The sequence below is a fragment of the Lygodium microphyllum genome, chromosome 4, assembly GCF_053477565.2.
Source record: "Lygodium microphyllum isolate KBCC chromosome 4, Lygodium_microphyllum_v1.1.10, whole genome shotgun sequence".
In the NCBI taxonomy this organism is placed as follows: domain Eukaryota; kingdom Viridiplantae; phylum Streptophyta; class Polypodiopsida; order Schizaeales; family Lygodiaceae; genus Lygodium; species Lygodium microphyllum.
The window spans coordinates 124,232,728-124,258,321 of record NC_141138.1 but is presented as its reverse complement, the minus strand read 5'-3'; the positions used below and the strand labels follow the sequence as shown (position 1 = coordinate 124,258,321).

Below are 25,594 nucleotides of genomic sequence, written 5' to 3'. Positions count from 1 at the left end.
CCCCCCTCGTCACAGCCTCCTTCCACACTTTTTCCTCCGTTCTTCCCCAAATTGGCTTCCCTCCCCGAACCAGAAAAGCCCCCTTTTTAGCCACTCTTCCTTTTCATAGCATACCACACGCAGCTTTTACATACCGAAAAGTGGCCTCCACCTTTAGAAAATGTCATCCAAATCTCCCAATTGAGCAACTCCAACAGACCTCAGACTTCCTCAATCACATCAGCCGTATCTCTGATTATCACCCACCCCTCTGGCCTCAACAGACGGTCCATCTTCACAACAATAGCGGTGATGTTGCACCTCTTTTTCAGCCTGCTGAACAAGTGATCAGCATGAAGGAGATCATAAGTTTTGGGATAGGAGCTGAAAGACTCACACCAATCATGGTACATTCCAAATAGACCACGGTCGAAAATTATCGGCAGTGTATTTGCTGCTGAATCGAACTCTACAACATTCATCACCCACAGAGGTCGCGGTTTTAGTGCCGTTGCAAATCCCCCATATACAGCCCTCATGTCCATCACATTCCTGATTTTCTTCCAATCAATTCCCAATCCTGTAATGTAAGACTTCTGGATAACACTTTGCCAATGCTCATAATCAGACTGAAAATGAGCTGGTGCCGCTTTGCCATATACTCCCTTCTGACCTTCCAACCATGTTGGAGCTATCTTGAGCCGCTCGGCCACTCCACGGTCATTCAAGACCGTGCACATCCTCGTCAGAGGGTAGCTTGTGGATGCAGGCAGTCATTGGTACATACCATGCAGCATCGGCTTTATCATCTAGATTGCAGATAGGAGGGAAATTCTTTTCCCAGTTCTCATAGCAGGAGTTCAACGTTGGCTTCTGAAAGACAGCGATACCAATGCTCGTAGATGAATCTATCGCTTTCGCTACAAGCTCCCAGCATATTGCAGCTGTTAAAGTCACCATTTCTTTCCATTTAGCGATGTCTTCCTCGAGTTTCTAGTAAACTGGTGTCGTGGACCAAACGAAATATCCTCTTGGCCTCAAGACCCGGTTGAGCTCCAAAAGTAGCTTACCACCTTCAATATGCCAAGGTACTCTGTACCACGTGCAATGGATGACATCATACACATTACTAGGAAACACAAGCCTTTGAGTCCCCATCACTGTAGAAATGGCAGGGATTCCATGCTCAAGGGCAAGCTGCACTTGAGCCTCATGTTCATCCTTTAGAGCAAAGGACATGGTCAACACATCCTTCTCAAACATGAGTCCTCCAAAACTTGCAACACCGCATCCCAACAACAAGTAATGGATCCAAAGTTGGCATTTGTAAGAAAAGCAGGCTTGAGGTTTCCAAATTAGAAACTTTACTGAAAATTCACTGGTCTTCTTGAACTCCCTTGTTGATACCATTTGTATCTTCAGCATAAGCAAACAACTTGAGAAGCTCGGGAAAACCATACTCATTGCAGATCTAGAACCCATTCTCCTTCTAAATTGTTTATAACAAATATCAGTTTCAATCCCAAACAGCGCTTATCTCTTCTGTGAAATTGAACATGAACCAACTGAAGGCAAAATGTTCAAGCAAAGCAAAGCACAACGTCTAAGTATGTACAAAGTAACAAGTGTCACACACACAACTTTTTGGTGGATTTCACACCTCAGATGCGCAACAGTACGACATCCACCCCCTCTAATCCTGTGCATCCTCCGGATGGGCCAACTACCCATGATCGTTATCATCGAGATCCACAAACAGATCAATCTCTTCATTATGCATTTTCGGTATATCAACAAGATTATCTGTCATATCATCTGTCTCTCCATTGGAGTTTCTTCTCATTGTTCTTCTCTTGCAAATTCTTCCAATGCATAATCTTCATCATCTCTTTTCTTGAGAATCTTGATTCTTTTTCCAGCAATAGGCACTCTAAGCACTGTCCCATCCAATTCTGTCAATTTATATGTTGCATTATCAAAAACATGTCTGACTATGTACGGCCCAAACCATCTTTTCACCATCTTCCGAAGTGCAGTATGCTGATTTTCAAGGCTGCTATCAAAGACTAATACCCAATCTCCCTCTTCTATTGCTCTAGGCCGCAAGCGATGCCTGCTGTAAAACCTATCCTTATTTCTTAGTCTAGCAACCTTCAACCTGTCAATAACTAGCTGAATATCCTCTGGTCTCCTCTCCAACTATCGAATCCGAAGAGCTAAGAGCTCCTCTCTCGTCAAATCCTCCTGCCAAGGTAAAACTGACCAAGTCAAAGCACAAGTCTCAGTCGGCATAACAGGTTTCTGACCATACATCAACTCTGCAGGCATATATCTTGTGATAACACTGTGAGTCGTACGATTAGCCCACAAAGCAAATGGTAGAAGTCTCGGCCATTCTCCAATCCGTTCTCTGCATGCTTTGGCTAATGCTTTCACTATCGGCGGATGCCCTCTTTCACTCTTCCCATTTCCCTCTGGATTATATGCTGTAGTTAGAGCCAACTTGATTCCTAGCTGAGAGAAAAACTCCCTAGCTTCATCTGCATCCAATTCACCACGATCCGCAGTGATCTTACCCACACAACCATACCTGCAGAAAATTTCCTCCAATAAGAACTTACACACTACACTAGTGGTCTTCGTTCTCAAAGATCTTCCCTCAACATGATTAGTAAGATCCTCTCTAGCCAAAACAATGTATCTCATCTGCCATAGACCCATAGGCATAGTAACCAAATCAACTACCCACTTATAATGAATGCATAGCAGATAGGTCGGATGAAGCTCATCTCGATGACGCACTACTGAATACATCTGACAGTCACTGCAAGTCTCAACAAAGTGAGAAACATATCTATACATGCCTTCCCACCAATATTTCTCCTTGATTTTCTCATAAGTAGCCCACACTCCTCTATGACCAGCCCAAGGACTCTCATGAAACTCCCTCATCACCTGTGACTGTGTCTCTCTATCGCAGACAACCCACAAAGGTAATCCGCCTCTTTTCTTTGGATGCTTCCAAAGAAATCTGTCCTTGAGAAAATAACCATAGGCTTTCCTTTTGATCTTCTTGAACTCTTCATCTGTCCATTCATCTCTTTTGCTTAGTGTACTAAGGTACCTGCCAATCTGCAACCACTACAAGATATAGACCTTATAGCGACGTTTAAAGCGACGAAAATACAAACAACAAAATTTGCCCCCGTCGTCGCAAAAAGCGTCCTTATTGACGACGCCATGGAACCGTCGCTATATGCGTCGCAAATATAGCGACGGTTATAGAGAATTTGCGATGCTGATAGCGATGGCAATAGCGACGCGTGCAGTGATTTTGCGACGCAAATAGCGACGGTAACAGAGAAAAAAAAAATTTGTGGCAGGGCAGCAAGCTGCCACATATAGCACTGTGTGCTGTATGAGAGCCATACAAAATAGTTTCTGCACTGCTTCATACAAAGCGTTTGCAAACAAAAAGAATGTATACTGAAATCATAAAACTGATGGATGAAATAAATACATGATATCGCATAAAATGCGATTGGTACAATCATAAAACAATATCACTAATACATAGAAAATGTCTACATAGATCGGGCGACTAAAAACTAAAGGTATGTGAGCTCTAAGGATCCAAGGGCGAGCTACAAATCCTCGTCCCCCGAAAGCTCGTCCCGCCACAAAGGAGCATCAAACGGATTCTGTAGAAAAAGAAACAACATATCAATCCACCATACAATAATGCATTCAAATATCTCATGGTAACTACGGACAAGAAAGATGAGTGACTTACTGGGCCGCCGCGTCTATACAATCGGTCGATCAATGATCTGAGACCGTGCTTCTCCGCATATCGAGTCTCAAGGCCTTGCGGATCGCGATTTGTAATGGAGTGCTGCAAAGAAAACAAAATACTAACTGTTAGAAACATGATTGTCAGTACAAAGAATATCTCAAAAAAACAAATAAGCAAAACAAAAGAGAATCTTACAAAGTCCTCCAAATATGTCCTGTGGCCGCCACTCCCAAGATGATGTACCCATCCGGCCTCGATTCGTGCCCTCGCCGCCTCCCGCTGCTGACTCCAACGTCCTGGCGAATTTGTAGCCTCCTCCCTCAGTCGGTGCCAGTCGTCTGCATCTAACCACTCGAGCTTTGGAGCCCCACTTATAGGAACTTACAGAAGTCAATGGAGCATCTTAAAAATGACGATACTTTAATTACTATATCAAGTCACTTCATGTACATATCTTTGATTGATTGATGGATAATATGCCTTTCTCTATCTCTTTTGTGTACACCTTCATTGCATTATCTCTCTCTAGCTAAAGACCATTCTGCTTTATCCACCTATTGATACTTGCATGCAATTGTAAGTGGGATGGTCTAGTAAGTCACTACATATGTGCCAATTGACTTGCCAATGTGTTATCTCGTATCCTCAAGCTTTGTTATATATGTCACCACATAGGTCAATTGATTCCCTAAATGCATGCGTTGATTCCTTAAATTGTTCCTGCGCATCTGTAAGCGCGTGTAACAGGAATTATCTGCGCATATACATGCGCAATTACACGCGCTGAAAGATGCGCCACACAAGTATAGAAAAATTTAAAAAAAGTTGTGGCTTTCTTTTCAAACCTGTGCTTTCCTACGTTTTTTGCGCATTTTCTGCAGTTCGATCTCGACATCACTACTCGTGTCTATCTATCACTTCATGAAGACAATGAGGCAAGGAAATTGTTTTGTAGTATCATATCATTGGTAGGCAACCTACTCCTAGAGAGGTAGGCTACCATCGAGGTCATAACCAGGCGTCCACTTGTTTGGCAGTATTTCTATGAGGAGAGACTCATCACGGAGGAGCAATATAATCATGCCATGAGGATTCCACCACCAGAAGAGGTATGTTTTATTTTTTACATGAAAAGTATAGATAACTCTAATTTATTGTTTGTTATGGTATTTATATACCTTAATCCTTTGTGTAGGCGAACCCTGATGCAGTTGAGGATAGAGAAGGGGGGACTAGCAGTAGCGGTGGTGGCACAGGCAGCGGTGGTGGTAGCGACGATGATGCCTCTTCTGAGGAGATATAGAGAAGCCCCATGCATGCATGCCTCCCCTTGGCTTGTAATTTTCATTTTTGATATGTATTACTTTCAGCTAGTGCTTGCGATCATGATGTCACAAGCACTAGAACTCATAATGTAAAAACGTTTCATCTATATATATGAAATTTCGTGTGCTACATACATTGTTTTGTTTTTAGTATCCAATCTTCGAAATAATCTTTCTCTGTTTTCCCTAAGCATACAATTTGATGTTGATGGGCGTCAAAAACTTGCAGAGTAAACGCGGTTTTAGATGCATAGATACACGCGTGTATAGACGCACAATATGAATATGTCCACTTTTTTATAAATATGATTATATATTTACGTAGCGCGTCAATACGCGTGTCTATATGTGCATCTAAGTGTGCATGTAACTCTGATCATAAGCGTGCTTTTAAACGCGATTTTGTAGACGCAAAAATAGACGCGTTAATAAACGCGCCTGAATTTTTTTTTCACAATTCAAATATTGTGTCTACAAGCGCGTCTATGGAGCCTTTTGTTGTAGTGGGAGCCTAAGATGGAGGCAATGATTGATGCATTGATGCCCATGGGTGTCAAGACATCTGATCTGCTTAGAGAGGAAGCATTCATACCATTATATGATGGGTGCCAAGTATCTCACCTGAAGACACTACTTGCACTCCTAAGTGTGCAAGCAAAATACGGGTGGAATGATGTGAGTGTGACCGAGTTGTTCAGTTACCTTCTACGTATGCTTTGTTGATTTCTTTTCGGCACCATCATAAAAAACAATTGTGCTTTTTCAAGGTGTTCTATGATTCTTTTTTAGGTTACTAAAGTATCATATATTATCACTCGTAAATACCATGCCTGACTCTCATGATGATGTGTGACATGTTTTACAAAAGCTTATCATGGACTACAACATCATCCATGCATGTATCAACGATTGCATATTGTTTCAAGGAGAATACGAGACTATGAAGACTTGTCCAAAGTGTGGTGCTTACAAGTATCGATAGGACTTGCAAGGGCAAACTATCTCTCAAAAAGTTCTTAGACACTTACCACTTATCCCCCTGTATACATCACATGTTTCGTATGTCCGGCATGGCAAGCTTGACAACGTGGCATGCACAGTACAGATCCATAGATGGAGTCCAACGAATATCATCGGATTCACATGCATGGAGCCACATTGACTCTACCTTTCTAGGCTTTGCCCGACAGCCAAGGAAGCTTCGGATCAATCTTGCTATGGATGGTGTGAACCCATTCGATCTGCACTCCTTGTGTTTTATCCACTAAATAAGAGTGCATTTTGAAGAAAATCATAAAGTATATCTGCACTCCGACAGCTATGATGCATTATCTCAAGTCCGTGTTTTCTAAAGACGACCAATTATCGGGGCTAAAATCCCATGATTGGCATAAGATATGTCAGGTTTGTACTACGAATGGATTGTAAGTGGCCTATGTATTTTGTTATTTGGAGTGTAGTTGTTTTTTGTAATGCTTCTTCATTTATGATTGTTTGTACTACCAATCGCGATCGCAAGATGCCTTACTCCAGAAATACACAGGGTGATTTATAGATTGTCAAATTTAGTGCAATGGATCTCACAGAAGGAGATCAATATATCCTCTATTCAATCTGCAAGGTGGAAAGCATTGGAGACAGTCTATCTCTTTGAGAAATACATGCCCATCAGCATGCTCACGATATAAACCCACCTTCTGGTGCATCTTGTAGATGAAGTGGAGATTGTTGGACCTATCCATATGGGATGGATGTTATTCTTGGAGCACTTCATGAAAACCCTGAAAGGCTTTGTGCGACAATGAGCTCAGCCAGAAGATAGCATGGCTGAAGATTGGTTGGTGTCTGAGGTGTTAGTGCATATTTCACAGTGGCTACCAACGGTGGATTCAAACAACAGTATATTATGGTCACTAAAGGTCGATGATAGACTGATCAGAGATGTGGTGGTTGGAAATGGGAGATCATATCTTATGTGTGACCATTTTTTAAGATCTCCGATCATAAGATAAGGATACATAAGATATGTGTTTTAAGTGAGATCATTTTTTAAAGATTTATATTACCATGCTTTGCTTGATTTATATTGACTATCCTAACATCAATTTTTGTCTATGCAAGTGATCTTTGTGAATATTTGGATCCGCACGATGAGTCGATGGATGAGTGACTAGGAGCTATAGGAGATCTTCACATGTATGTCTCCAGATTAGATGGCTCAATTTAGAGATATGGCGGACCATGAGCTGTCTTCCATACCATTAGACCATTCTGTTAGATCTACTTCGGTGCGCTCTGATGCTTTAGTTTCCAGTAGACGAGGTTAACTCTCTAGACTTGGGCCAGACGGAGGGAGTGGTTCTGGGGGATGTTGTGGAGACGTGGATGCAATGAACCCCCTGTTGGCTTGGGATACATGTGCTACTCCTCGCTCTCATGCAGGTTGGAGAGAGCATTGTCGTGTTGCTGCGCATCCGAGTCGTATACACCTCCATTTCTTTTGCTGTGCATTTGTGTTAATTTTCGCGTGTGATTCATTGTTTGTGTGATGCATTTTAATAATCCGCATCCAATGTATATATTCCCTTAGTGCATGCGCATGATTTTGTTTGGATGCATGATGTGCGTGTATTAGAAAAATATGAAAAACGGATGCCAAAGGATCTTTGCCCTGCTGCTATTTGTTCTAGCTCTATGTGCAATGACAGCCTTGGTGTAAGTGTTTTGAAGATATGCTACAAGAAGGACATTTAAAAGGAGGAAGCAGAGTTGCTGCAAGATATGCCTCTTGCAAATAATCTTGGTTGCTTGGATGTCAATGTTAAATTAATGCAAAAGGCATGGTGACATATTGCTAGCACAGCAATGATTTGACAAAAATTATGCTCATGTCAGACTTTTATAAAAGTGCTGGAATGCGGGAAGAAGCTAATGAGATACAGAAGATGCGACAATGTTCCATGAGATTACATAAGAAGCTAGGAGAAGCTTTTGTTGAAATTGTCCACAGACTCTATGGTTTTGTGGCAGGAGACAAAAGCTGCATGGATTCTCGAGACATATACACAAAAATCAAGAGATTGGAGTTTCAGATAAATGAGGAAGGTTGCTTGCCTAATTTTGACATGTGAACAAGAAAAAGAAAAACTAAAAACAGAGGAGAAAAGGAAGGGGAGAAGAGACTAATTCGGGAGAAAATTCGAATGGTGAATAGGGGGAAGAACTGACGCCAGAGGAAAGAAAGCGAAAGGTACGGGGATCTCTTGGTTTTGTTGTTGGAGGTAGCATCCATTAATACAGGCATTCTGGATGACATCTTGGAATCTAGCGCAATCCCAGTGATTGCATCAGTGGAAGCTGATCACAATGGCATCCTATTGGATATGAAAGATCCACAGTCTCTCGTCAAGGTAATAGATATCAAAGGAATGCGAAAGCTGATTGCTGAGGGGAAGGAAACTGTAGATTGTGCTTTTTGATGGACATTATACAGAGGAAAACGAACCAAAGGGGGGGAAAGCAGAAATTAGTAGTTCTGATGGTGTTATTGGATCTGCTGGCCCTGCAATTTCAGCCCGAGTTGGGTTAAAAGCTTATCGATTGATGATTTGGGGATAAAAAACTTCTCCATGATGAATTGGGGCAAAGACTTGTCTTCACGGGTTCCGATATGAGATGCTGACACAGTAGGACTTACTGAATTGTTGTTGCAAATTTCAGCTAGAATCCGGTCACTTAGCGATTGATGAATTTGGGAAACCTATCAATCATGAATGGGGGCCTTTTCCGAGATGGTGGCAATTGTTGAAGACTGCGAGACCAGATCAGGTCACCAGGGAATAGAGAATCTGAGATTCTCTGCACATCATTGAGCCAATCTCATACGCAGTCAGCCCAACAGCTGCACCCTTCTTAAGTAACATGGTTGCTACACGGAAAACACGTGCACATCCTGCAAACAACTTCCAACCATGCTCCTCTAACAATGCAATGTCTGCTTCAGCATCTAATTTTGCAATGTAATTCCGAGTAGATATGTCAAAGGGCTGCTTTGCTTGAGGCCAATATAGCCATTCAAACGTGTAGTCTTCAAACTTGTCAGGCAGGCAATAGCCATGATCAATAGGTACAAGGTTCTAGTCTGTTTCTCCTTTCTTGCAAACCAGAATGTTTGCACCATTTCTGACTGTGTTTGCAAGGCGAAGGTCAAGGACTGCAATTTTGTGAACTTCATGGACAGGTCTTTCCTTGGATAGCAAATCTGAAAGAGCTCACAGTTTTTTTTTATCGCATGGTGCAACCAGCTTCCATGTTGCAAGTATCCCAAAGGCTCTGTTTAGGCTGAAATTTCAGTAACCCAGTTCCCATTCTCAGCAATCCTCTCGACAGAGTTTTCATCCTCAAGCATGGCATACTACAGCTGAACGACCACGTGCAAGGCTTTACTTAAAGCTGTACTTGTTTGAACCAAAATTTTGAGCTGTGGCTATGTTCTTGGCATCATTTCCCTCATGAGTTGGTACCCTTTCAAGGAGCAGAAGCAACAACTGATGCATTAAGTGAACTTGTTGAAATTGTGGAAGAAAACATGGGGTGAAGGTTGACTATGGGTGGGTTTTTAGCACTTGCCAAAGTCCCTCTTCGTGTAGTCCTTCACAGAATCAGACTGACAGCTGGTCAAAATATACAAGTGACACTGCCCTCTTCTTTAGCCATGAATCCAATCAACAAAAGATGGAAGTTGTAAAGACTTTCTGATATCTTTTCAGCAAATAATGATGGACTTGACCTCATTATAGAGATGTTCTTCTGGAGTTTCTGAAATTCTCTGCTGATCTAGCAACTGCCAAGTTACGAAATGAACATGCTGATGTGAAGAGTGTTTCCCTTCCTACTGCAACTGTCAACATACACCTGAATGTAAACAGTTTATGAGATACTTCGGATTATTCTGAACATGAATTTCTTGTAACTCATTTGACAAGCTATATAGTGAACTTTGACATCAAAATTTGAGTTCTTCTTGTTAGACTCTTCCATTGCTGTACCTTGAACCCCGTGTTCTGCAGCCCTTACGTGAACTCTACGACATTTCTGGTGAACCCGACGTGAAAGTGCTGCGTCATCAGCAAGATGGGAGACTCGTAAGAAGAAATGACAGATGATAATGTCATGAAGAACCTGTTTCAGTCATTTACCATGTATATGCAGCAGCAAGCTCATGCAAAACGAGACAGTGATGCTATGGATGCTTTGAAAGCTGTCCAACAAGAGATGAAGCAGTTTAATGGCCAGCAAGTGTCAACTTACCTGCATTTGTATGAAGAAAAGATGAAGTTTTTTGGAGTTTCTCAAGATGTTTGGAGCCGCTACTTCTTGCGGATCGTGGTGCGCGCTCTTGAAGGTCGAATTGCAGAAATTCAAGAGGCACATGCAGGTTGGGCTGAATTTAAAAAGGCATTAAAAGATGAATATTTCCTGGAGGATACAGGTCTTATGAATCGCAGGAATTTTTTAGCATGGGTTTCTATGCCTAATAAGGGACTTTCTGTTACCGCTCTTCTGCGAGAGTTTGAAAGCCGTTATGATCAGTTGGATGGGACTGAACAGCAAGCTTTGGAGATGCAGAAAGTGGAGTTATTTTTGCAAGCTGCAGATGCTGATTTACAGGAAAAGTTGGATGATCTTTTGGAAGATCAAGCTACTGATTCAGGTTTAAAGACTGAGTGGAGACATGTCATTGATGCTGTGAATGCTCTTGTCAAGAAGCAGCGCAGGAGAGTAAGATTGCATCGAAATACAGGATCAGTTCCTGAAAAATCCTTGGAGACTTCTTCTTCTACCCCTGCTGCTTCTTTGCCTAAGCCTACTCCTCCTGTTATGAATCCACCAGTTCCTGCTGCTCCAGTGCCCTTATCTGTAGATGATGTTATTAAAGGCTTGGCGGATTTGACAATTGAAGCAGTCAAAGCTGAAGTTGGTAAGTTAAAGGAGCAACTTATGTCAGTACCTGCTGTAGCACCTGCTCCAGTGACTACTTTTCCAGCTGGTCAAAGAAAAGGGCGACGATGTATTTGGTGTGATAGTACAGAGCACCAACATTGCAGAGATTGTGATGCTTTTCAAGAAGCACGTAAGAAGAATGTAGTGTTTTGGGGACAAGATGGGAAGATATGGCTGACAGAGACTGGCGCTCCTCTTGACACGACTTTGGTAAGGGAGGTATGAAGAAGCTTGTTGATGATATGGCTGCACGATCAGCTTATGTGAGTGTTAGAGGAGATGCTTCAGCTTTTGGAGTCCAGCTTGAGCAGAAATCTGATGGAGACTCTGCTTTATGGTCTTCTGCCTTGGAGATAGCGAGAAGAGGGAAAGTTCAAACTTCTACTATGACTTGTGTGGGCTCTAGCATCCGAGGAGAAACAGGATGGGACTCTCCTGTTGACAGGTATTCTATTTTTGCTTATATGGCTAAGACGCAGGGTTTAGATGCCATGGTTGAGGAAAAGAGAAGAAGAGATGAGGAGGGTCCTAGCTCCTCCAAAAAGACTAGAGGGGGTGACTTTGTTTCACCACCTGTTACAGCTCCACCTATGTCAAATTCTCCAGCTCAAACAGGTTCTGATCAACCAATGGGAGACAAGCAGAAAGAAAGAGGCAACCAAGAAAAGAGCCAGGATTCAAGCTCTTGTCAGACCTTAATATGCAAACGGATATGAGTAAGATTTTTCATGAAAAAATTTTGAATAGTGAAGTCACTTTTACTGTTGGAGAGGCTCTTGGGATTGCTAGAAGAGAAATACAGGATCAGATGCAGGATCTTTTGCGGAGGAAACGACATGCGATGGAAGGACCTGCTTTACAAGGATTGTGGCATGGAGCTCTTGGGGAAGAGCATGATGATGCAGTGATGGTTGAGAATGCTTCTACTAATCCGCAATTGGAGAAAATAGTGCAGCCTATGCAGTATGAAGATGATGAGACCCCTATTCTCATTCCTCGCAGCCATTTTTCACGAAGTCATTGGGCTAGAGCAACCACTGAGACAGTGGTAAGGATTGGAGAGAAACAAATTCCCTTGATCGCTTTAGTTGATCATGGTTCTGAGATTAATCTTATTGCTCGAGGTGTTTATGAGAGTGGCAAGTGGCCTATGGATGCAGAGCATGGCTGGCGCATGAGAGCCGCCAACAATACTTCTGGTGATATGTATGCTGCTTGTCCGAGTGTCAGAATTTCTATTGGTAATGTTGAAGAAGATTATCATTGCTTTGTTCAGGAGTCATGTTCTTATCCGATTATTCTTGGACAGCCTTTCATTACAGAAGCAAGAATGGAAACAAAAGTGATGGATGACGGATCAGCTTATGCGCGGATACGCAGTAAAGATGGTATGCGAGCTGTTTAGTTTATGACTGTTGGGGTAAATCATCCGAGAAACAGGGACTCCTTGCGTGAGGCACCACTACCTGCAAAGGAGTTGGATTTTCATTAGGTACCGCTGTCTTGCGAGACGCTAGTGGTACGGAGCGGAGAAAAGAGGAGATCTCGCCTCCTGGCAGCCAGTCTTTCTCTAATAATTTTGTTGGGTTTACTTCAGATAGTTCAGTGAGTTATCAGAAAATTTCAGATTTGCCTAGAGCTGCCAGGCAGTACATTGGTCGTAAGGAGAAAGAGTTGAAGAAAGTAGGTATTTTGCAAGCAGAAGAGCATGTGGATGGATTGTATGAAGGGACGTCTTATGCAGATACATTGTTTGAGATAAGAGCAATGCTGAAAACTGATGTATGCAAGGGTTCAAAGATCATACCTGTGCAAACCTTGGATATGTTTCAGGAAATTTCTGGTTTTATGCTGCAAACAGAGTTAGAGGCTGAGAAAACTCAGCAAACTAAATTTATGGCTGATCTTGATCAGCTAATTGAATTGCAGAGGGCTGAATTCATTCAGCCAACAGAGTTGAATGCAGAAAAATTTCTGCATACAGAGTTTCAGGATGCATCTATGCAGTCCATAGAGCCGAGGGCTGAATTCATTCAGCCAACAGAGTTGAATGCAGAAAAGTTTCTGCATACAGAGTTTCAGGTTGCACCCATGCAGTCCATAGAGCTAAAGGCTGAAATTTTTCAGCCAACAGAGTTGAAAGATGCTGAAAATTTGCAGAAATTGCAGCAAAGAAAAGAGTGCTTGAATGATGCCAAGGTTGACACAAAATATAAAACAGTTGATAAGAAGGTTAAGCCGGTTGCAGGCCCGCTTCCTTCTGATAGTAATGAACAGATTGAAAAAGCTATGAAGCAGCCTATGTTGAGGGAACCTGCAAATATTGGATATAAGTTTACAGCTGAAACTCTTGCAGAATTGAAGATTGGAAATGATGATTTTTTGCTTCCAGTGGAAAAAGAATGTTTTAGAGAGATGCTTGGACGTCATGGTAAGGCATTTGCTTTCTTTCCACATGAAATTGGCTGCATTAGCCCCGAATTGGTTGCACCTATGGTCATCTTCACTGTTCCTCATGTACCATGGAATATACGTCCTATACCTGTGCCTAAAGCACACTTGCCAAAGCTGATAGAGTTGCTGAATGAGAAGATTAAAATGGGGATTTTGGAACCCTCTTCTGCACCTTATTCTAACAGGTGGTTTACTGTACCAAAGAAGAATGGTACTTTGAGATTTATTCAGGATATGCAGCCCATGAACAAAGTGACAATCAGGAATGTGGGTACAGGTCCAGTTGTGGATGAATTTGCTGAGGCTTTTGCAGGACGAGCCATCTATTCTCTAGGAGACTTGTATTCAGGTTATGATCAGTTTCAGCTTGCCTTGGAAAGTAGGGATATTACTACTATGCGGACACCTATTGGTCTTGTGAGGATGTGTACCTTGCCACAAGGTGCTACAAACTCAGTTGCTCATATGATGAATGCTATGCATAGAGTTCTTCGAGACTATATTCCGCAGTATACCATGCCTTTTCTAGATGATGTGCCTATTAAGGGTTGTGCAGAAGAAGAAAAGAATGAAAGTCTTGATTTGCGTGGGTGTAGACAGTTTGTGGCTGATCACTTGAATGCTTGTGAACAAATATTGACACGATTAGAGGAGGTAAATTTGACACTTTCAGGGCTGAAATCTGTCTTTGCTGTTAATGAAGTCATCATAGTTGGGCATATGGTTGGATATTATGGCAGAAAGCCTTCTCCCGCAAAGGTGGATGCCATAAACAGGATTGCAGAGTATTGCTCGACTACTTCAGAGGTGCGGAGATTTGTGGGAGCTTGTGTATTTTACATGATTTGGATTCCTCATTTTGCTCATATTGCAGATGTTCTCTATCAGCTGCTTCGAAAGGGGCAGAAATTTCATTGGGATGAGAAGCATTCAAAAGCCATGCGTAAGCTCAAGAAGCTGTTGCAATCAGCTCCTACTCTACGCAAGGCGGATTATCTGTGTGGACGGCCGATCATGTTGACAGTTGACACTAGCCCTATCGGCATAGGTTGGGCTGTGGGACAGGATGATGTTGATGGAAATAGGTATGCAATCCGCTTTGGAGCTAAAGTTCTTAATGAGCGACAAATGAGATATCCGCAGATTAAAAGAGAATTGTGGGGAGTAGTCACTGCACTGAAGTGTGACAAAGGATATTTTATTGGAGCTTCAGTTATTGTGGAAACAGATTGTTTGCCTTTGCTTGGCATGATTACTAGTTGCTCGACTCCAGATATAGCGATGCTTCGGTGGATTGCCTATATCAAATCATTGAATCCAGAATTTCGACACATAGCAGGGAAAGATAATCCAGTTGCTGACATGCTTTCTAGAGCGAGATATGAGGATGAGGAGTCAATGCTTGCAGAAGATGATGAGACAGAGTTTGCTGCTTCTGTCCTTATTCATGATTGTCATGTATCTACTGTTGAAGCCTTTATTGAAGAACTTTATGTTGATGAATGGCTGCAAATTGGACAATATCTAAGTTCATTGACTCGAAGAGCTGATTGGACAGATGATGAATTCAAGAAAATCAGAAGGAAGGCTTATGGGTATTTCTTGAAAGATGGTTTTCTTTGGAAGCATCCAAGAAAAAGAGGAGGCTTACCCTTGAGAGTAGTTTGTGATGTAGCGATGCAAATACAGATTATGCGAGAGTTTCATGAGAGCTCATGGGTTGGACATAGAGGTGTGTGGGCTACCTATGAGAAAATCAAAGAAAGATACTGGTGGAAAGGGATGTATAAAGTTGTTTCTCACTTTGTGGAGACTTGCAGGGACTGCCAGCTTTACTCTTTAGTGCGACATCGCGATGAGCTGCATCCGACTTATCCACTATGTATGCATTACAAGTGGGTGGTAGACTTGGTTACTTTGCCAGTGGGACTTTGGCAGATGAGATATCTTGTCTTGGCTAGGGAGGATCTTACAAACTATGTTGAAGGTAGACCGTTGCGGACGAAGACCACCACTACAGTATGTAAATTCTTGTTGGAAGAAATATTTTGCAGGTATGGATGTATAGGCAAGATTACAGCTGATCGTGGAGAGCTAGATGCTGATGAAGCTAGAGAATTCTTCTCACGGCTTGGGATTAAATTGGCTCTTACTACTGCCTATAATCCAGAGGGAAATGGCAAAAGTGAAAGAGGACATCCGCCAATAGTTAAAGCATTGGCAAAAGCTTGTAGAGGTCGGATTGGAGATTGGCCGAGATTACTACCTTTTGCATTGTGGGCTGATCGCTCTACACATTGTGTGACTACTGGATACATGCCTGCGGAGTTGATGTATGGGCAAAAACCTGTCATGCCTACTGAAATTTGTGCTCTCACTTGGAGTGTTCTTCCGTGGCATGAGAATTTATCAAGGGAAGAGCTGTTAGCCCTTCGGATTCGTCAATTAGAGAGAAGGACAGAAGATGTGCAGCTAGCCGTTGACCGTTTGAAGGCAGCCCGTCTCAGAAATAAGGATAGGTTTGATTTAAGGCATCGCTTGAGGCCTAGAGCCATAAAAGAAGGAGATTAGGTTCTAGTCTATGACAGTAGTCTAGAAAATCAGCATAGTAGCATGAGAAAAATGGTTCAAAGATGGTTTGGACCGTATGAAGTGAAAAAGGTTTTTGACAATGGTACCTATGAGCTGGCTGAATTAGATGGAACAAAATTGAGAGTGCCTATTGCTGGAAAACGAGTCAAGATTTTCAAGAGAAGAGAAGATGAAGAATATGCACTTGAAGCATTGACAGAAGAAGAGCAAATAGGAGAAAGACAAGCAGATGAGACAGAAGACATAGATGATGAAGCTGATGGAGAAACAGGTTTACTAGAATCAGAAGATGGACTTGACCTGTTTGTGGAGTTGAATGATCCTGGTTAGTTGGCACATCCGGAGGATGCGCAGGTTTAGAGGGGGTGGATGTCATGTTGCTGCGCATCCGAGTCGTATACACCTCCATTTCTTTTGTTGTGCATTTGTGTTAATTTTCGCGTGTGATTCATTGTTTGTGTGATGCATTTTAATAATCCGCATCCAATGTATATATTCCCTTAGTGCATGCGCATGATTTTGTTTGGATGCATGATGTGCGTGTATTACAAAAATATGAAAAACTGATGCCAAAGGATCTTTGCCCTGCTGCTATTTGTTCTAGCTCTATGTGCAATGACAGCCTTGGTGCAAGTGTTTTGAAGATATGCTACAAGGACATTTAAAAGGAGGAAGCAGAGTTGCTGCAAGATATGCCTCTTGCAAATAATCTTGGTTGCTTGGATGTCAATGTTAAATTAATGCAAAAGGCATGGTGACATATTGCTAGCACAGCAATGATTTGACAAAAATTATGCTCATGTCAGACTTTTATAAAAGTGCTGGAATGCGGGAAGAAGCTAATGAGATACAAAAGATGCGACAATGTTCCATGAGATTACATAAGAAGCTAGGAGAAGCTTTTGTTGAAATTGTCCACAGACTCTATGGTTTTGTGGCACGAGACAAAAGCTGCATGGATTCTCGAGACATATACACAAAAATCAAGAGTTTGGAGTTTCAGATAAATGAGGAAGGTCGCTTGCCTAATTTTGACATGTGAACAAGAAAAAGAAAAACTAAAAACAGAGGAGAAAAGGAAGGGGAGAAGAGACTAATTCGGGAGAAAATTCGAATGGTGAATAGGGGGAAAAACTGACGCCAGAGGAAAGAAAGCGAAAGGTACGGGGATCTCTTGGTTTTGTTGTTGGAGGTAGCATCCATTGATACAGGCATTCTGGATGACATCTTGGAATCTGGCGCAATCCCAGTGATTGCATCAGTGGAAGCTGATCACAATGGCATCCTATTGGATATGAAAGATCCACAGTCTCTCGTCAAGGTAATAGATATCAAAGGAATGCGAAAGCTGATTGCTGAGGGGAAGGAAACTGTAGATTGTGCTTTTTGATGGACATTATACAGAGGAAAACGAACCAAAGGGGGGGAAAGCAGAAATTAGTAGTTCTGATGGTGTTATTGGATCTGCTGGCCCTGCAATTTCAGCGCGAGTTGGGTTAAAAGCTTATCGATTGATGATTTGGGGATAAAAAACTTCTCCATGATGAATTGGGGCAAAGACTTGTCTTCACGGGTTCCGATATGAGATGCTGACACAGTAGGACTTGCTGAATTGTTGCTGCAAATTTCAGCCAGAATCCGGCCACTTAGCGATTGATGAATTTGGGAAACCTATCAATCATGAATGGGGGGCTTTTCCGAGATGGTGGCAATTGTTGAAGACTGCGAGACCAGATCAGGTCGCCAGGGAACAGAGAATCCGAGATTCTCTGCACATCATTGAGCCAATCTCATACGCAGTCAGCCCAACAGCTGCACCCTTCTTAAGTAACATGGTTGCTACACGGAGAACACGTGCACATCCTGCAGACAACTTCCAACCATGCTCCTCTAACAATGCAATGTCTGCTTCAGCATCTAATTTTGCAATGTAATTCCGAGTAGATATGTCAAAGGGCTGCTTTGCTTGAGGCCAATATAGCCATTCAAACATGCAGTCTTCAAACTTGTCAGGCAGGCAATAGCCATGATCAATAGGTACAAGGTTCCAGTCTGTTTCTCCTTTCTTGCAAACCAGAATGTTTGCACCATTTCTGACTGTGTTTGCAAGTCGAAGGTCAAGGACTGCAATTTTGTGAACTTCATGGACAGGTCTTTCCTTGGATAGCAAATCTGAAAGAGCTCACAGTTTTTTTTTATCGCATGGTGCAACCAGCTTCCATGTTGCAAGTATCCCAAAGGCTCTGTTTAGGCTGAAATTTCAGTAACCCAGTTCCCATTCTCAACAATCCTCTCGAGAGAGTTTTCATCCTCAAGCATGGCATACTACAGCTGAACGACCACGTGCAAGGCTTTACTTAAAGCTGTACTTGTTTGAACCAAAATTTTGAGCTGTGGCTATGTTCTTGGCATCATTTCCCTCATGAGTTGGTACCCTTTCAAGGAGCAGAAGCAACAACTGATGCATTAAGTGAACTTGTTGAAATTGTGGAAGAAAACATGGGGTGAAGGTTGACTGTGGGTGGGTTTTTAGCACTTGCCAAAGTCCCTCTTCGTGTAGTCCTTCACAGAATCAGACTGACAGCTGGTCAAAATATACAAGTGACACTGCCCTCTTCTTTAGCCATGAATCCAATCAACAAAAGATGGAAGTTGTAAAGACTTTCTGATATCTTTTCAGCAAATAATGATGGACTTGACCTCATTATAGAGATGTTCTTCTGGAGTTTCTGAAATTCTCTGCTGATCTAGCAACTGCCAAGTTACGAAATGAACATGCTGATGTGAAGAGTGTTTCCCTTCCTACTGCAACTGTCAACATACACCTGAATGTAAACAGTTTATGAGATACTTCGGATTATTCTGAACATGAATTTCTTGTAACTCATTTGACAAGCTATATAGTGAACTTTGACATCAAAATTTGAGTTCTTCTTGTTAGACTCTTCCATTGCTGTACCTTGAACCCCGTGTTCTGCAGCCCTTACGTGAACTCTACGACAGCGTGGCTCAGGTGGTTTTTGTAAAGGTACCAACGTAGTGTCTCCGTCTCATCATTTTGCTAGAGTTGCATCACTTATGGGATTTGTTACACCTGTGGGGATGTCTACTCGAGTCACTCCAGCTTTTGCTCAGTCATTCGTAGGGTACACCTCTATGGGTGCTACTTCGAGAGATATGACCCTTGTAGGTACACCAAATGTACAAGGGTCTCTTGGATATATCCAAGAGTGTGGTCGGAGGTGGGAGAGAATACATCTTAAGCACACCCCAGAGGGGTATGGATACCTTGTAGATAATAGGACAAGAGCTATCATCATGAAGGATCAGGGAAGGAGGGTGATGGCTCGTATGAGAGAGTTGTGCCAACAAGTTTTTCGGTACAATGTCTTGGATCATTGGAAGAATATACTGGAGGGGAGCAAGGACTACATAGTAGCAACCGTGCATAAGGAGTTTTCGGTACTCGCCATAGCATATAGCTTTTCCAGATATTGGATGATGGAGGGCATGTGTGCATACATGTCATACAGATGATCGGACACATGTAAGGCACTTAAGAGTGGGACCTCAAAGCCTAAGTGGCTAGATGCAGATGGCTGGCACCGACTCATGGAGGAGAGTACGATAGATTCTCCATGACGTTGGAGACAACAGCGTGAGGCAGCGAGGGCATGATTGGAGGCAGGAGTGGTCCATCATCTTGGGAGTGGCGGCCACAGGACTTATCTGGAGGACTTTATAAGTTTTTCTTTTTTTTTTGCTTGCTTATTTTTTTGCAATATGATCCCTTGTACTAGCAATCATGTTTCCAACAGTTGTATTTTATTTTCTTTGTAGCACTCCATTACAAACTGTGATCTCACCGGCCTAGAGACTCAATATGCAGAGAGATACAGTCTCATTGCATTGATTGACCGATTATATGGACACGACGGCCCAATAATTCACTCATCTTTCTTGTCCATAGTTTCTAATTTTAATTAAAATGCATTATTGTATGGTGGACTAATGTGTAGTTGTTTCTTTTTTTACAGAGTCCGTTCGATGCTCCTTTGCAATGGGATGAGCTTTCAGATGGCAAGGATCTATAGCTCGCACTTAGATCCGTGGAGCACACATCCTCTTCTTTTTTTGTCATGTGATTTATGTAGGCATTTTCTATGCACTATGTTATTATCATTCTTTGTATCTTGCCACGATTGTACTGTCGCTTTCATTATGCGATCTTGTATTTATTTTGTGTATGATCAGTCTTATGGATTCAAGTACAGTTTGCCTTCATTTTGACAAGCATTGTACATTTTACTGTAACTCTTTGTATGGCCCAAATAAAGCACATAGTGCTATTTGCTACCTTGGCACACAAAAAAAATCCATGTAACTATCACTATACGATAATAGCGATTGCTCTATGGCGTCACTAATATCGACTTTTTTTGTGACGATGGGGGTAAATTTTTTTATGAATATTTTTGTTGCTTTGAATGTGGGTATGAGGCATGTATCTTATAGTGGTTGCTTTCTTACCGGAGAGTCATGAACAGAGGGAAGGTTTTCTTGGACGACCTCAAGCATGAATGAATAGCCAAAGATGATACGAGCTGAAAATCATCCACACGGAGTCGCATCCAAATGGAATGCGTCGATTCTCAGTTTCTACGAGTTTCCGTATTGGACCCACTTACAGATCAACCAATTGTTGGATCCCATGCATATTTTCAAAAATGTGGACAGCTTACTATGGGGCCACATTATAGGAAAGAGAGACACTGCACCGACACGAATGGATTTGAAAGAGGTAGGCAAGATGGAGACGCTTTGGCCATAGTTGAGTGTTGATGGTCACTTGCAACTACCTCGTGCTCCTTGGGATTTGTCCACTAAAGAATAGCACTTTGTGAAGTAAATTTTCAGGTCTACGATAAGTACGCTGCGTTCTCTCAGATCTACGTTTTCTAAAGATGACCAATTATCCGGGTCGAAAATCCCATGATTGGCATAAGATATGTCAAGTTTGTACTACAAATGGATTGTAAATGGCTTGCATATTTTACTATTTATAGTGTATTCATTGTTCATAATGCTTCTTCATTTGTGATAATTTGTGCTACTGATCGCGATTGAAGGATGCCTCACTCCAGAAATATGTGAAACGATTTATAGGTTGTCAATTTTAGTACAAATGGATCTCACACAAGGAGATCAAGACATCCTCTATTGAATCTGCAAGGCAAAGAGTAGTGAAGACTGTCTGTCTCTTTGAGAAGTACTTGCCCATCAGCATGCTCACGATACAAACCCACCTCGTGGTGCATCTTGTAGATGAAGTGAAGATTACAGGACATGTCTATATGCGATGGATGTACCAAATCTTCACACGTATGCCTCTAGATCAGATGACTTGATTCAGAGATATGGTGAACTAGGAGCTGTCTCGCACACCATCAGGCTGTTCTGTTAATTCTACTTCATTATGCTCTAATGCTTCGGTTTTCTATAAACGAGTTTGATGCTTCAAACTTGGGCCAGACAGAGAGAGTGGTTCTGGGGGATGCGACAGAGATATGAATGCAATAAGCCCACGGTTAGCTTGAGATACATAAAATGAGTGAAGAGGATCTATAGGAGATCTTCACACATATGTCTCCAGATTGGATGGCTTGATTCAGAGATATGGCGGACCAAGAGCTGACTCGAACAGCATCATGCCATTCCGTTAGATCTACTTAGATACGCTTTGATACTTCAGTTTTCAGTAGATGAGGTCAATGCTCCAGACTTGGATCAGATGAAGGTAGTGGTTTTGGGGGATGATGTGGAGACGTGGATGTGGTGAGCCCGCAGTTGGCTTGCAATATATGTGCTATTCCTCACCCTCGTGCAAGTTCTAGAGAGGGTGGCTTAGGTGGTTGTTATGGAGATATCTATGCAATGTCTCTGTCTCGTCATTTTGCTGGAGTTACATCACCCATAGGATTTGTCACACATGTAGGGATGTCTACTTCAGTCACGCCAGCTTTTACTTCATTCCCCGAGAGATACCATCCCTGTGGGTACACTAGATGTACAGGGGTCTCCTGGATATGCCCAAGAGCGTGGTCACAGGTGGGAGAGAACACATCTTATACATACCACAAAGGGATATGGATACCTTGTAGATGATAGTACAAGAGCCATCATCATGAATGATGAGGGGAGGAGGGTGATGGATCGTATGAGAGAGTTATACCAACGAGTTTTTTGACACATCTTGGATCATTGGAAGAACATACCGAAGGGAAGCAAGGACTACATAGTAGCATCCTTGCATGAGGAGTTTCCAGTACCCACAGTAACAGATAGGTTTTTCACAGGCTGGATGATGGAGTGCATGTGTGCGTACATGTCGCAGACGATCAGACGCACGTAAGGCACTCAAGAGTGGGGTCTCAAAGCCCGAGTGGCTAGATGCAGATGACTGGCACCTACTTAGGGAGGAGGCTACATATTCTCTACGGTATTGGTGGAGATAGCAACGCGAGGCAGCGAGGGCATGACTAGAGGTAGGAGTGGTCCATCAGCTTGGGGGTGGCGGCTAGAGTACTTCTTTAGAGGACTTTGTAAGTTTTTCTTTTGTTCTTCTCGCTTATTTTTTTGCAATATTTCTTGTATTGATAATCTGTTTCTAACCGTTGTATTTTGTTTTCTTTGCAGCACTCCATTATAAACCGTGATTCTATCGGCCTAGAGACTCGATATGTAGAGAGACACGGTCTCACTACATTTATCGATAGATTGTATGCACGCGGCGGCCCAGTATGTCACTTATCTTTCTTGTCCATAGTTACTATATTTAATTAAAATGCATAATTGTATGGTGAATTGATGTGTAGTTTATTTTTTGGCAGAGTTCATTTGATGCTCCTTTGCAACTGGACGAAATTTTGGATGGCGAGAATCTATAGCTCACGCTTGGATCCCTAAAGCACACATCCTCTTCTTTTTTGGTCATATGATTTATGTAGGCATTTTCTATGCACTATGTTATTATCATCATTTGTATCTTGCAATGATTCCATAAGCACTTTCATTAAGCAATCTTGTATTTATTCTATATATCAGTCCTGTGGATTCAAGTACACTTTGCCTTCATTTTGATGACCATTGTATACTTTATTGTAACCATTTTGTATAGCCCAAATATAGCACATAGTGCTCAATTTGCCTTGCCACATTTTTTTTTTGTAATCGTCACTATAAGCATAAAAAATTAACTGCACGCATCGCTATTATCGTCGCAGTTTGCATTGCAAAGCATTGTTATTGGCATCGCTATTTGTGTCATAAATAGCGACGTTAATAGTGAGAGTTCTATGGCGTTGCTAATATCAACGTGTTTAGCGATGACGGGGGCAAATTTTTTGGTTAATATTTTCGTCAATTTGAACGTCCATATGAGGCTTGTATCTTGTAGTGATAGTAAGAGTCACCCAAAAGTGATGACCATCTTGAGTGGAGTAGGTTAGACATGGTAAAGACCATCTTGAGTCATTTTCCCCTCGATCAAGGTGATATGATCAATCAAGGTAGTAAACGGCTTGAGTAGACGTGTCAATCAAGGTGAAAGATCACCTCGAGTGTAAGAATTGCAATATTTAGTCAACTAGTGTGATGCATTAGATGTGATTTAGTAGAGGTGATCAATCTCAATGAAGGCAAAGAGTCAATCAAGATGATGGATTAGACATGTTGAAACTCAAAATTAATCAACATTAAATGTGTTAGTATCTAGACTTATTTATTTTTCCCCAAAAGACTCCTCTTCAGATGGTAAAGACTAGGTATGTGTCCCCAAGAGAAGTTTTATGTAGTCTATATCACTAAAACCCCATATTCAGCAAGCTCTTGGCTCTCAAATCATGCAATGGAGGTGCTGCATTTCACCTTTCATTTTTTACCAAAAGATTTGACAAGATTTCTTAGCACAATTCATAGATAATGTTTGTCTCACACATCCTTCCCGATGTGAATTTACACCTCATAAATGTATATTACCAATGAATGTATACACCATCCCCTTCATTGGTAGTAAATTCATAGATAATGTATGTGTCCCCAAGAGAAGTTTACTACCAATGAAGGGGATGGTGTATACTGTTGGAATTGAGCTAGAAACAATGTTTCGCCTACATCAACAATGGTGTATATTTTAGACTCTTTGAATGCAAACAATGATGCCAAGCACTAGTAAATACAAGAAATATGTAACAATAGTCATGTTGAGTATATACGAATGCATTTCCAAGTACATAGTCTCTTCCAACTATGCTGCTACTCACACCATTATTTCCCTTCTTATCTAGTCTTTGGACAAGGCAAATGCTTATTACTTCAAGAACTTCCCTTCTATTGTGATTTAAGGTCATCTCTTATATAGAAGGCTCATATTCTAGCTTCGAATTGTTGTCTCTCAACTTCTCCCCATGAAAGATAGAGTTAAGAAAGTACAAATTGTAGATTTGATCTAAAATCAATCCACTTCAATCCGGTGATTTCATTTGAGATTGCACCCTTGTTGCAGAGCTGCTTGGTGCATTAATGGAGACAATATGAACTTTTAGGCCTTCAAGGCAATTAACCTTGGTACCATAGAGTGGTCACTCTTTCCACATGAAGACAAGCTAAAAGTCAATGTTGATTTAGTGATAAGGTCCCTTACACTTTGCAGCATGTCATAGAAAGCCACATTGTTTACAAAGTATTTGTGTCATAGCTTTTGCTCACACTACTCTTGCAAGGCCATGAGATCTTACTCATAGTTCTACATGAGCTTAATTCTAGGATAGACGTTTCTTTTTATCTAGCGCTTATCTCTCGTGTTCCAAGGGATTATTATAATGTTCCTCGAGGGATTTTCCATGCTATTAGGGCCTTCTTTCTTTATACACATCATGCTCAAGGCCACAAAGAATTAGATTCTTTCCACCAATGATATCACAATCCATAAGAATATTTTGTTTCATGCAAGATTGGAAGGTGGCAGCCAAGATATACAATTCAAGAGACTTGGACTATTGTGTTGGAGTAGGATTGAGGTGAAAGGGTGAGAGTGGATGAGTGCTCATCACAAAAGACATTGTTTTTAAACTAGTAAAAGTAAACACAAGATCCCAAAGCAATCAGCTTGGATCTTCAAAATCAATAGAAATATAATACTTGAAAATTTCACTATTACTTTTAAGCCTATTTAAGGGCACAACAAAATTTTAACCTGACATTTGAAATTCCAGCCGGTATAAATTCAAGCATAGACACACCCAAGCTTTGACCATAGACACATTCAAGCATGCCGTGTTTTTGGTAGCACTGAATTTGTAAGCTTTGACCATAGACACACCCAAGCATTTGCATTGGACCGGCAGGACGTGTCATTTCCCGAAAAATTAAGATAAGAATTATCTTG

At 41.7% G+C, this 25,594-nt stretch overlaps 1 pseudogene; it reads right to left on the bottom strand.

Annotated features, from left to right (window-relative positions):
* Nucleotides 1-200: 200 nt before the first annotated feature.
* Nucleotides 201-9,508, bottom strand: LOC148037577 (putative methyltransferase PMT24; annotated as a pseudogene).
* Nucleotides 9,509-25,594: the final 16,086 nt, after the last annotated feature.